The following is a 10,269-nucleotide window of genomic DNA, read 5'->3' as shown; positions in this document are numbered from 1 at the left end:
AGACTGCCGATCTATCTTTCGGTATATATATATATATATATATATATATATATATATATATATATATATATATATATATATATATATATATATATATATATATATATATATATATATATATATATATATATATATATATATATATATATATATATATATATATACCTACAAAAAGAAGTGCCCGACTGACTGACTGACTGACTGACTTATCAACGCCCAGCCAAAACTGGTTAGACCTAGAGACTTCAAATTTCACGAGTTTATTTGCGTCATTGAGTAGGTGCTCACTAAGGCGGGTTTTTCAGAAATTGCCCTCCTAACCGAAGAAAAGGGCGAAGTTGTGGTTTCGCGAATTCGTGATTTTCTCGGTCACCCATTCACATATCAAACCGCTTTTTGCTGATATAAGTAGCCCTTAAGAATACATAAAAAGTAGTTTTTGGATTTCGCCCTAACCTACACCAGCGAGGTGATTGCGCATTCCGAAACTAAAACGGTGTTCCTAAAGATTCTCAAATAAATCTTTCACCGATTCAGTAATCTAACGGATTTTTGTTAGAATATGTTACTCATAGGAATGCACAAAACAGTTTTTAAGGATTTCGCCCTGCGACGCCGCTAAAAGGCTCAAATTGTTTTTTACAAATGACATGGCTGATGAGCCAAAAAGGCTTGACAGGTTATGTACACGTCTAGCCAAACTGCTCTTTCAAACGGCTACAGATTGCAGCGGCACATTCTGATTACGGTGTTGGAGGTCAATATTTTTTTTTATTTTAAAAATTCCACCATGGAGAGAGGGAAAAGCGGTAAAATAGTTTTTCAGATAATAATTTTTTTACCGCCCACCATCTGAGATATCGAACTGGTTTTTGTTGAGATAGGCAACTTACTTACGTATCTCAACACTGGTACACAACATTTTTCAATGACATTCTCTCAATAGAGGCAAGCGTGATTTCGGGAAAACACAGTGTTTTTACACTTTCATAAATAACCACCCAGCCGGTTGATATCTTCCATTTGTTTTTTCTTGAAAATGCTGCCCATTTGATTGCCCAAAACCAACTTTCAGGATTTTGTCCTAACATGCGGCTAAGAAGACCAGCGAGATTTTTTAATCTGCATCCTTTTGGACGTAAAATTCAGTTGAGTTTTCCCGCGTTCGCTTAGCGGTCGCCATCTGTTGACACCTTCGGCAACTACGCACCTCCCGTAGGAGCAGGTGTCATATATGATAAATCTAAAAGAGGAGATGTACCAGTAAAAAGCGCAAAGGTAAGCGCTCGGCATCTGCTGGGACTTCCTGCATGTCAACGCGTAAATGTGGGCTAGTTGGTTCGAACTGTGAAACATGGTTAAGTAGCGCGGTAAGGACGGGACACACGTAGAGACCACACAGGACTCGCGCTAGTCCTGTGTGGTCTCTACTTGTGTCCCGTCCCGTCCTTACCGCGCTACGTAATCATGTTTCACAGACTTCCTGCAACCTCGCGGCTCCCGTAGGGAGCCCATGTTACTTATGATAAAACTGTACCGATGAGCATCGTTTCATATCTTCTGAGATAGCACTTCCTACGAGGAAGAATACCCCTCACCCAGCCGGCCTCCATCATGTGTTCCCAGCGCAATCTCCTGCCGAATTCAAGTTGTGTTTGCAACCTGGCACTCTTCCTCATATCATATTAAGAGTGAAGCAAACCAGGCTCCTCCTTCTTCCATCTACTTTTCCAAACCTTGAACTGTGGGAGAACCTGGAGCGATCTGTATGTCCAGACGATACTTCCTCCAGAGCGAAGGCTGCCCACTCATCACATGGCTTTCTGACATGGGGAACCACTCCCACTTCGCCGGCTCAATAAAACCTTTTTCACTCACTGACTCATTCGCTCAAACGCGCCATCTTGGTGCAATTTGTTTAGCGAGAGTTGGAGTAAAACACGAGTACCAGTCGGTCCACATTACCACGACGCGCCTGCAGTAGGAGCCTATGTACTGACAGCAGGCAGGCGCTCCCGAGTGTGTACCACGTCCCAATGAAGTAGCCTAATATGGCGACTAACAAATACCAATTGCTATCCTTAATATAATGGCCCACCCGGACACCGCCGGGTACTACCGCTAGTGTATGTATCTATCTATCTATCTATCTATCTATCTATCTATCTATCTATCTATCTATCTATATATATATATATATATATATATATATATATATATATATATATATATATATATACAGGGTGTCCCAGCTATCATGCACCAAGATTTAAAAAAAGAGCAATGGCGTTACTCGAAGAAAACCTAGTGCGCAATGCTTGCAGTACTGTGGAGAAGCGGACAGTAATTTTTTCGTTAATGATATGTAACTAATTAATTGTAATTAATTATCTAACTCGAGAATTACAGTTCTAATCACTGAACTGTCAATGAGGCACTTGTAGGTACCCACGAGGGGAATCTATCTGCGGTATTTTCAGCGTCGAACTAATTGCGTACTTATTTATTCTGACTGATAAAGAAAACCCGCGAAATATGAAAAATACCACGTGACGGCGCCTCCGCGCGCATTGTAAAGCAGCGTCCCCAAACAAGCTGATTAAAAGCAACTGCTTCGCCTGTCACCCGCCCCAAGAGACAGCGCATCACCTTGATAAAGGCATACATGGAAGGAGCAGCAACAGCAAGATTCGCGGGTTGCCTGTGCAGATAAGGCAGAAACTCGGTCGCGATTTTTTCTTTCTTTCTTTTGTTTATTTCATTCTGGCTAATTCAGAGGCAGCCTGTTTGAGGGCATTGCTTTACGAGGCGCGCAAAAGCGCGCGAAGGCGCCGTCACGTGGTATTTTTCATATTTCGCGGGTTTTCTTTATCAGTCAGAATAAATAAGTACGCAATTAGTTCGACGCTGAAAATACCGCAGATAGATTCCCCTCGTGGGTACCTACAAGTGCCTCATTGACACTTTCGTGATTAGGGCAGTACTTCTCGAGTTAGATAATTAATTACAATTAATTAGTTAAGTCTCATTAACAAAAAGAATGCTGCCCGCTTCTCCACAGTACTGCAAACATTATGCACTAGGTTTTCTTCGAGTTACACCATTACTCTTTTTTTAAATCTTGGTGCATGATAGCTGGGACACCCTGTATACAGTTGCTTTGGGCACGTATTCCAGCTGTAAACCCATTGGAAGCTTATGTACGCGGCGCAATAATTGTCGAAAAGAACTGTTTCGCTGAGGCCCAATCAAGTAGGAGTTTTTATTGGGACTGAACGACCAAGACACAAGGCTTTCGACCACTACAACGCTGTCCGACAGTTACGTTTTTATCGTGCGTTCGCAGCACATCCGAACCACTTCATTGGTATTCGTTAAGGTTATATTTAATTCCCATTCACAACGGAATGGATACGATTTCCCATGCCTTAAAGGGACCCTTCCACGTTTTGGATAAGCGCTTTCCCTCTTTTCTTTCCTTCGCGTCTAGAACCACTGGGAAAGTTATAGTTATCGTCAGCACGTAGCGGTACTGCGGAATTTGCTCGCCGCCACAGATACGCCTTGCATTTCGGCTTCGTTTTTGCGGCTTTTTAAAGCTTCTATCGAAAAGCGTTGATTGCTGCAACTGAAGATAAACCGGCCAACAGCCGCTACATGGCCTTAGTGACGTAAATCGAGCCGTGGAAGAACATCGTGACCGGAAAGAGAGAAATATATTTTGAGCGAGTTTCCAAGTTACCTGATGGGCATTAGTGGCTGAGGTACTTAGTGGCTGAGGTACTTTGCGATCCCATAACCTAAGTACAGGGCCTGTTGGGTGACTACGCTCTGCAAACATTAGGATTTCAAATAAATTTGAAAACCGTGTACAGGGTCCCTTTAAGGGAGGCCTTTGCTGGTATTCTTGTCGTATTGCATGCCAGGGACTGTTAAAACCTCAAACATGAATGGTGCGCGTTGTCATCGGTTGATCTCATACAATTCGGAGGAACTCTTGCCTTCAAAGGCACCTACTTACTGGATTTCTTCCTGGTGGTCGTAGTTGTAGTCGTAGTAGTCGTAGTGGTGGTAGTCCTACTTTGCGATACCATAATATAAGTACTGGGCGTGTTGGGTGACTACGCTCTGCAAACATTAGGATTTCAAAAAAATTTGAAAACAGTGTACAGGGTCCCTTTAAGGGAGGCCTTTGCTGGTATTCTTGTCGTATTGCATGCCAGGGACTGTTAAAACCTCAAACATGAACGGTGCGCGTTGTCATCGGTTGATCTCATACAATTCGGAGGAACTCTTGCCTTCAAAGGCACCTACTTACTAGATTTCTTCCTGGTGGTCGTAGTTGTAGTCGTAGTAGTCATAGTGGTGGTAGTCCTACTGGTGGTAGTCGTTGTCGGGGCCTTAGTCATAGTCGCAGTGATGGTAGTCGTAGCCGGGGCTTTAGTCATAGTCTTAGTGGTGGTAGTCGTAGTCTGGGCCTTAGTCATAGTCGTAGTGGTGGTAGTCGTAGCCGGGGCCTTAGTCATAGTATTAGTGGTGGTAGTCGTAGTCCGGGCCTCAGTCATAGTTTTAGTGGTCGTAGTCGTAGTCGGGGCCTTAGTCACAGTTCGGGTCGTAGATATGCTCCTGGTTGTTGGAGACGGCTTGGGGACGATCTTGGGGCTTGTAACTCTTACATGAGGGCGCACTGCAATCAGTGTTGCTGTGTGAGAGAAGGAACATGGCCGCTTTCCTATGAATGATGCACTGTATTCGCGGGTGAGTGGAAGGTGTAATTCCCTTATTTACAACATTCCAATCACAATCATCAACAAAATCGCGCCAGCACTCCACTATATACGGTTAAAACTTAAGAACGACAAGGGCAGTTGCCCCTGCGCTTCCCCACCGCTGCCTGCAGCGCAGAGTCCGTTACTGCGAGATTTTGAACGTGAACCAAGTCATTTCCGTGATTTCTCGGACTTAACGGGCTTATAAATTACTGCATGGTTGACTAACAAACTACCAGTAAAAAATAAGACTATGCCACGCATAAAGTGCAATCTCCTTACAAAACGTGCGCACGTTGACGGCACGTGTCCGTTTCTTTGCTGGAGTGATACACTACACGAGCTATTGCCGTTCTTAACTTCAATCCAGGCATTGTGATTTCCTGATTATTTGTTTCTTTCGTGACATCTTGTCAAGGTTGCTCACCAAGTTGGCAAGAGTGCATCCGATATTTCCAATCCCCTTTGGCTTCCGCCGAAATAAAAGGCGTGCGCGAACAAGAGAGGTTACTCTCAAGAACGTATTTGTTTCTCACTTTGAACGTGAAAAAAGACGTTAAAGTAGAAGGTACCATATTCATTATAGCATTGTATGCAAAACAGATAGTGCAACAAATACAATATCTTCGCTTTTTCTTTTAATACGGGACATTACACCAAATTATAAACGGTCCACTTGAATACGTGGTAGTGAAAGTTTCTTTCCTGGGTTCAATCTACCGCCTACATGTCTTTCGGAAGCGCTGGCGTGATGTTACTAGTGAGTAAAGCAAAGTTGTAAGACTGTCGAGAAATTGCGAGGTCATGAGCAACCGAACAACATTGCGCAATGTGAGAAGTAGACGCCGATGTTACCCGCACATGCTAAAGAGAATAGTGGCAGAGCAAAAAAAGGGAGATTGGAGTAGCCCAACAGGCACCCAATATTACGTAAGTCTGTGCGGCCGGCCCGACATGTTAGCGAAAAAAAGCCTCTAATATCCACGGGAATGTGCCCGGCACGGAATTTATAGAATTAGCTGGGCACATTAAATAGTTTAGATTTCGGTTTCGACAAATGACGGAGTCCTCTTGTGTGGGGTATTTCGAAAGCACGCGGAACTCATCGTCCTGTCCTTCCCGGACTTTGAGACCATTACGGGTATGACTGAGTCGATATTCGTCGAAATGTTGGTCCCTGCTACAACCACATTGTAAGAACCACGGCGGGCTTCCCGACTACAGACGATATTTTGTAGAGGGTAGCTATAAAGCACTTTTGCAGAATCGGCCTTAGGGACATTTGTGGAAGGTTCTGCATTGTATTTAACTCTCCTTACCTTGTTGGGACGCAGCCTCTACGTGCGCCCGCGGAGGGTGATTACAGTGCAGTGAGTGCGCGCCGAACATCGATAGTGGCGTCAGTGCGTCGTGTGCCCGTGCGCGCGTGTGCGATGAACAGTGAGCCGCAAGGAACACGTGCAGTGCGATAAAACCCTGGACATGCGTACAACAAACCGAGTGGCTTAAAAGCAGCGCTCACAAGAGCAGCGGGAGAGTGCGCACCGGGAGACACGCGAGAGCAGCTGTGGCCGCGGGTGGCGGCGATCAACAACCATGGCGCTCGGACAGCGAGGAGCAACCACCGGCCGCGGCGGACCCTCTTCACCCGACGTCGGCGCAAGTTAGACTTCGTCGTCCTGAGTGTACAGCACCATGCTGTAACTTTCTGGACAAGCAGGGGTTCAACTGCGGCAATGTTTTCTTTACGCGCTTTACGGGCGTGCGTGCCGTGGTGTCGTTATAGTTCCTCCCAATTCGCCTTGTTGTTTCCGTCTTGGTTTTCGCGGAATAAACCGGTGATCTGTTCTCATTCGGGTCAGCGTTACTTTGTCAGGCGGATTCGAGCTCGCGAACCCTTTACGCTCGACGGCGGTTTCTTCAACATGTAAATTGCATAGTGTTGTTTCAAGTCAAGCACTCTTATTGTTTAAAGCATTTTTATACCTATTTCAACTAGCCATTATGTACGTTTGTACATTTCATTTACGAAGTCAACGAGCAAGTTCAAGTTACTATTGTTACACGGTCATCCTATTTACTTGCGTATTAGTTACACTGGCGATCTGTGTTGTATTTTGCGAACTCCTCGCTATGCTTTTTATAACTGCATCCTCTTTGTCAATCAAGGGATACCTTATTCTCTTTGCTCATACTGTTGGTACCTGGTCACTAAACACCTACAATTTGTCAGTGGTAGTAGCTAGAATATTGGGTCTCTGACGCATTAACCACAATAGGTGGCACCAATTCGGTGTTGTCCTGGCAGTGGAGACGTCTTTACAGACACAGGGAAAGAACAAAAAGGTACCCTAATGTTTACAATACTGGGTTTATATGGCATAAATAATACCTGTAAACGCTGAAAAATTCGGGGACATTTCTTCTAGAGAAGATGGCGCGATCCTATTGCGCCAAAAGTTATAATGGCGTTAGTAGCTAGAGACTATTGCTATGGCGCTAAAAGTTATCTGCAGACTACGGCTATGGCGCTAAAAGCTGCCAAGAGTTTAGAGAATATACTAGACTCTGGCTTTGGACTGTGGCGCTGAAAGCTACCTGGAAAGTGCTGGCATGCCTGTTATTGTGTTGTGGGTGAGACCCCTTCTTTCTGAGGAGTGGACACCAGATTAAATGCAATATTAGGAATTCAGGGGAGGCTATGCACGTACAAATACGGTACACTACAACCCCAGGGAAACCCCCCCTTCGTTTTATGTTTTTAGTTATCCTGCTCCAGTCCCTCAGCCCTAGCAAAAAGTTCTACCATGGTTCATGAATCAGGCCTCTCAGCCCCCTGACTATTCCACGTGCATGACAGCATAGTGCAGAGGGGTTTCAGGTGGAGAACAATTTTTTACTTCTAGAAGAACACCAGGTATTAAAAATAGAGACGTACCAGAAGACATTGTCAGTCTTTTTGTGACTGCAGCACCACCGGACGAGGCAATGCCTGGCGCGTACGTCGCAGTGTGGGTAGTCTCTTCGTCTTCTGCGGAGATTGTCAATCATTGCAACCATTAGCCAATCAGAGTGTTTAACCTGCTGATGGTCAGCTGATGCACGAATGCCAAGCACAATTATGCTCACGCAGTGTGTAAAGGCAACCATTTAAAAATGGGGGTGGCGTGTTTTACCGTTTGTATACGGTGTCTGTCACAACCTTATAGTACCGAACTGAATACAACCTTTTTAAAAAAAGCAAGGTGATGCACTCAAGGTATGAGTTGCCCTAAAAACTGCCCTTAACGGCAGACTTCAAATCACCAAAAACTCGGGCGTCTCTGAGGAAGCAGAACTTCTTGGCATACACGGCGCACTTAGACTACAATTTTATGCGTTGAAAGGACTTCTTATCTTAAGATTTACAACCTACCCTCATGCAGCATCGTAGACAATAAAAACTACAATTATAATAAGTGACAACATTATCCCCACTCTGCTTACGACGTTACGAGAACATGGCATATAAATCGGACTTGTGTAAACCCCGGCAGTTATCGACATCACTTGTGGGATTCAACAGGCACGCGACGACGACAAGAAGTGCAAATTCAAGACAACTCCCATGAATAAAACCAACCCGCTGGTTTGCTGACTTTCGACTTGGTGGGTGACCCGCGGGACAGTCGTCAAAGACTTTGACATTCATCCCCTCAGAGATTCCAGCCTGCCTCAACATCAGCATCAAAATGAGCTTCCTTTGAGGCCGCGTTTAAATAAACATAATACGGTCCATATTATAGAATGGCAAAAGAAGCCATTATTTATGAAATAGCCAAAGGGACAACACACGAATATTACATTGCGCAGGTTTTGTAAAGCGTCTGATGAAATATAATTGTCACGAAGCTTGAAAGAGATGGACTGTTTTCGGAAATGATTGTCGCATAAAAACCTGCAATGCCACAGTCCGAACATTTGTTAACAGGTACAACATTTTCTCCAAGGTCTCTAGGTGTACTTGCAAATTCGTAAAATACGTTCTTAATTCATCATCATGATAGGACAGGAGTTGTTGGAGGTTATTGAGAGAGGCCTTCCTCCCAGAGAATTTTTGTACATATATTAACTTACAAATATTCGATTGTGGTGCTGCCTCATGCAAGAAAACCGCTATTCAACAGTGAGCCAAAATGTATAGGAAAAGGTAAATTTTTTACAGGACGATAAAATAAATTTGTGCTACTAGATCCGAGTAGTGGGACGGCAGCTAAATATGAAAACGTACATAGCAGTTTGGTGCAAATAGTGCTGCTGTGTGCATGAAATACTCGGTGTATGTGTTGCACCCAGGGGTTTCAGTCAACGTGTTTATCAAAATAGAAATCCGTTCGCCCGAACCCCTTCATGGAAAGCGAGACGATCACCTCGTACCTTCTCCTCCTCCTGAACTGAACAACTGGAAGAGGAGGAGCAAGACGAGGCAGGCACACAGGATGCAGAGGACAGCGCCTATGATCTTGGTTCGGTCGGTCTCCCTGAAAATCAAATTTGAAGGGGACGCCGCAACACTTCTGTAGCAAAGTTTTCATAAATTGGAAGAGTTGTCAAGGCACCCAGCAACAGTATTGAAAAAATTTCAGAAATGTTATACGCATGCAGAACGTAGCCCATCAACACATCCAGAACATTTTACATTTGGGAGTCGCAAAGTTCCCCAGCCAAAAATTACGACTCTATGCCTATCAGCTAACTTAGAAACTTGCTCAAAAGATTTTTCTCTCGTTCCAGGTCTTGGCGTTCTTTGACCACTCGAATTACGCCATTACAGCGGTGTAGCGGCTACTGGCCGGCTTTCTTCCTGTTGCAGCAATGAACGCATTCGACATCCACTTTAAAAAGAAAGCCACAAATGCAAAGGAGAAACGTACGGCGTGTCTGCTGCTACAAGCAAATCATGCAGTGCTGCTACATGCTGGTGAAAACTATAGCTTTCGGAGTGGTACTAGACGCGAAGAAAAGAGTGAAAGCATTTAGCGGAAGTGTTACAGGGTCTCTTTCACAACGTAGTCAACAAGCTCATCCGGTACTTACAACAGGGTAGTCTCAAACAAAGTTGAACAGACAATAAGGGCTTCGTGTAAAGTCCTTGTAAGGCCTTGGCACAAAGAGCCACTTCGTTTAAAAGGAATTTCTAAAGACATGCATTTATTGTCGTAATGCGCTAAATCATGTCGTGAAAAGGCAAAAAACAGTAATGAGAAAAATTTAAAAGCAAGCACAATCGTGTCGATAGTTTCTGGTCCACTTATAACTTCATGGCTTGTCTTGACACCAGAACGAGGTGCACCAAATGGCTTATTTGGGAGTGGGGCATCATTCCTGGTATGGGCAGTTTGTTCAGGGTGTGGCCATTAGGCTGATGGATGACTCCATCGCTCTGCAATAATGGGCGCGGCTTGGAAGGGCGCAAGTAGAATTTCATCTGAAAAACTCCATATAGGCTCCTGCTGCACTG

Source organism: Haemaphysalis longicornis, unplaced genomic scaffold, assembly GCF_048455015.1.
Source record: "Haemaphysalis longicornis isolate Haplotype H1 unplaced genomic scaffold, Haemaphysalis longicornis Haplotype H1 scaffold_33, whole genome shotgun sequence".
NCBI lineage: Eukaryota > Metazoa > Arthropoda > Arachnida > Ixodida > Ixodidae > Haemaphysalis > Haemaphysalis longicornis.
The sequence above is the reverse complement of the archived record's forward strand: the minus strand, read 5'-3'. Positions refer to the sequence as shown.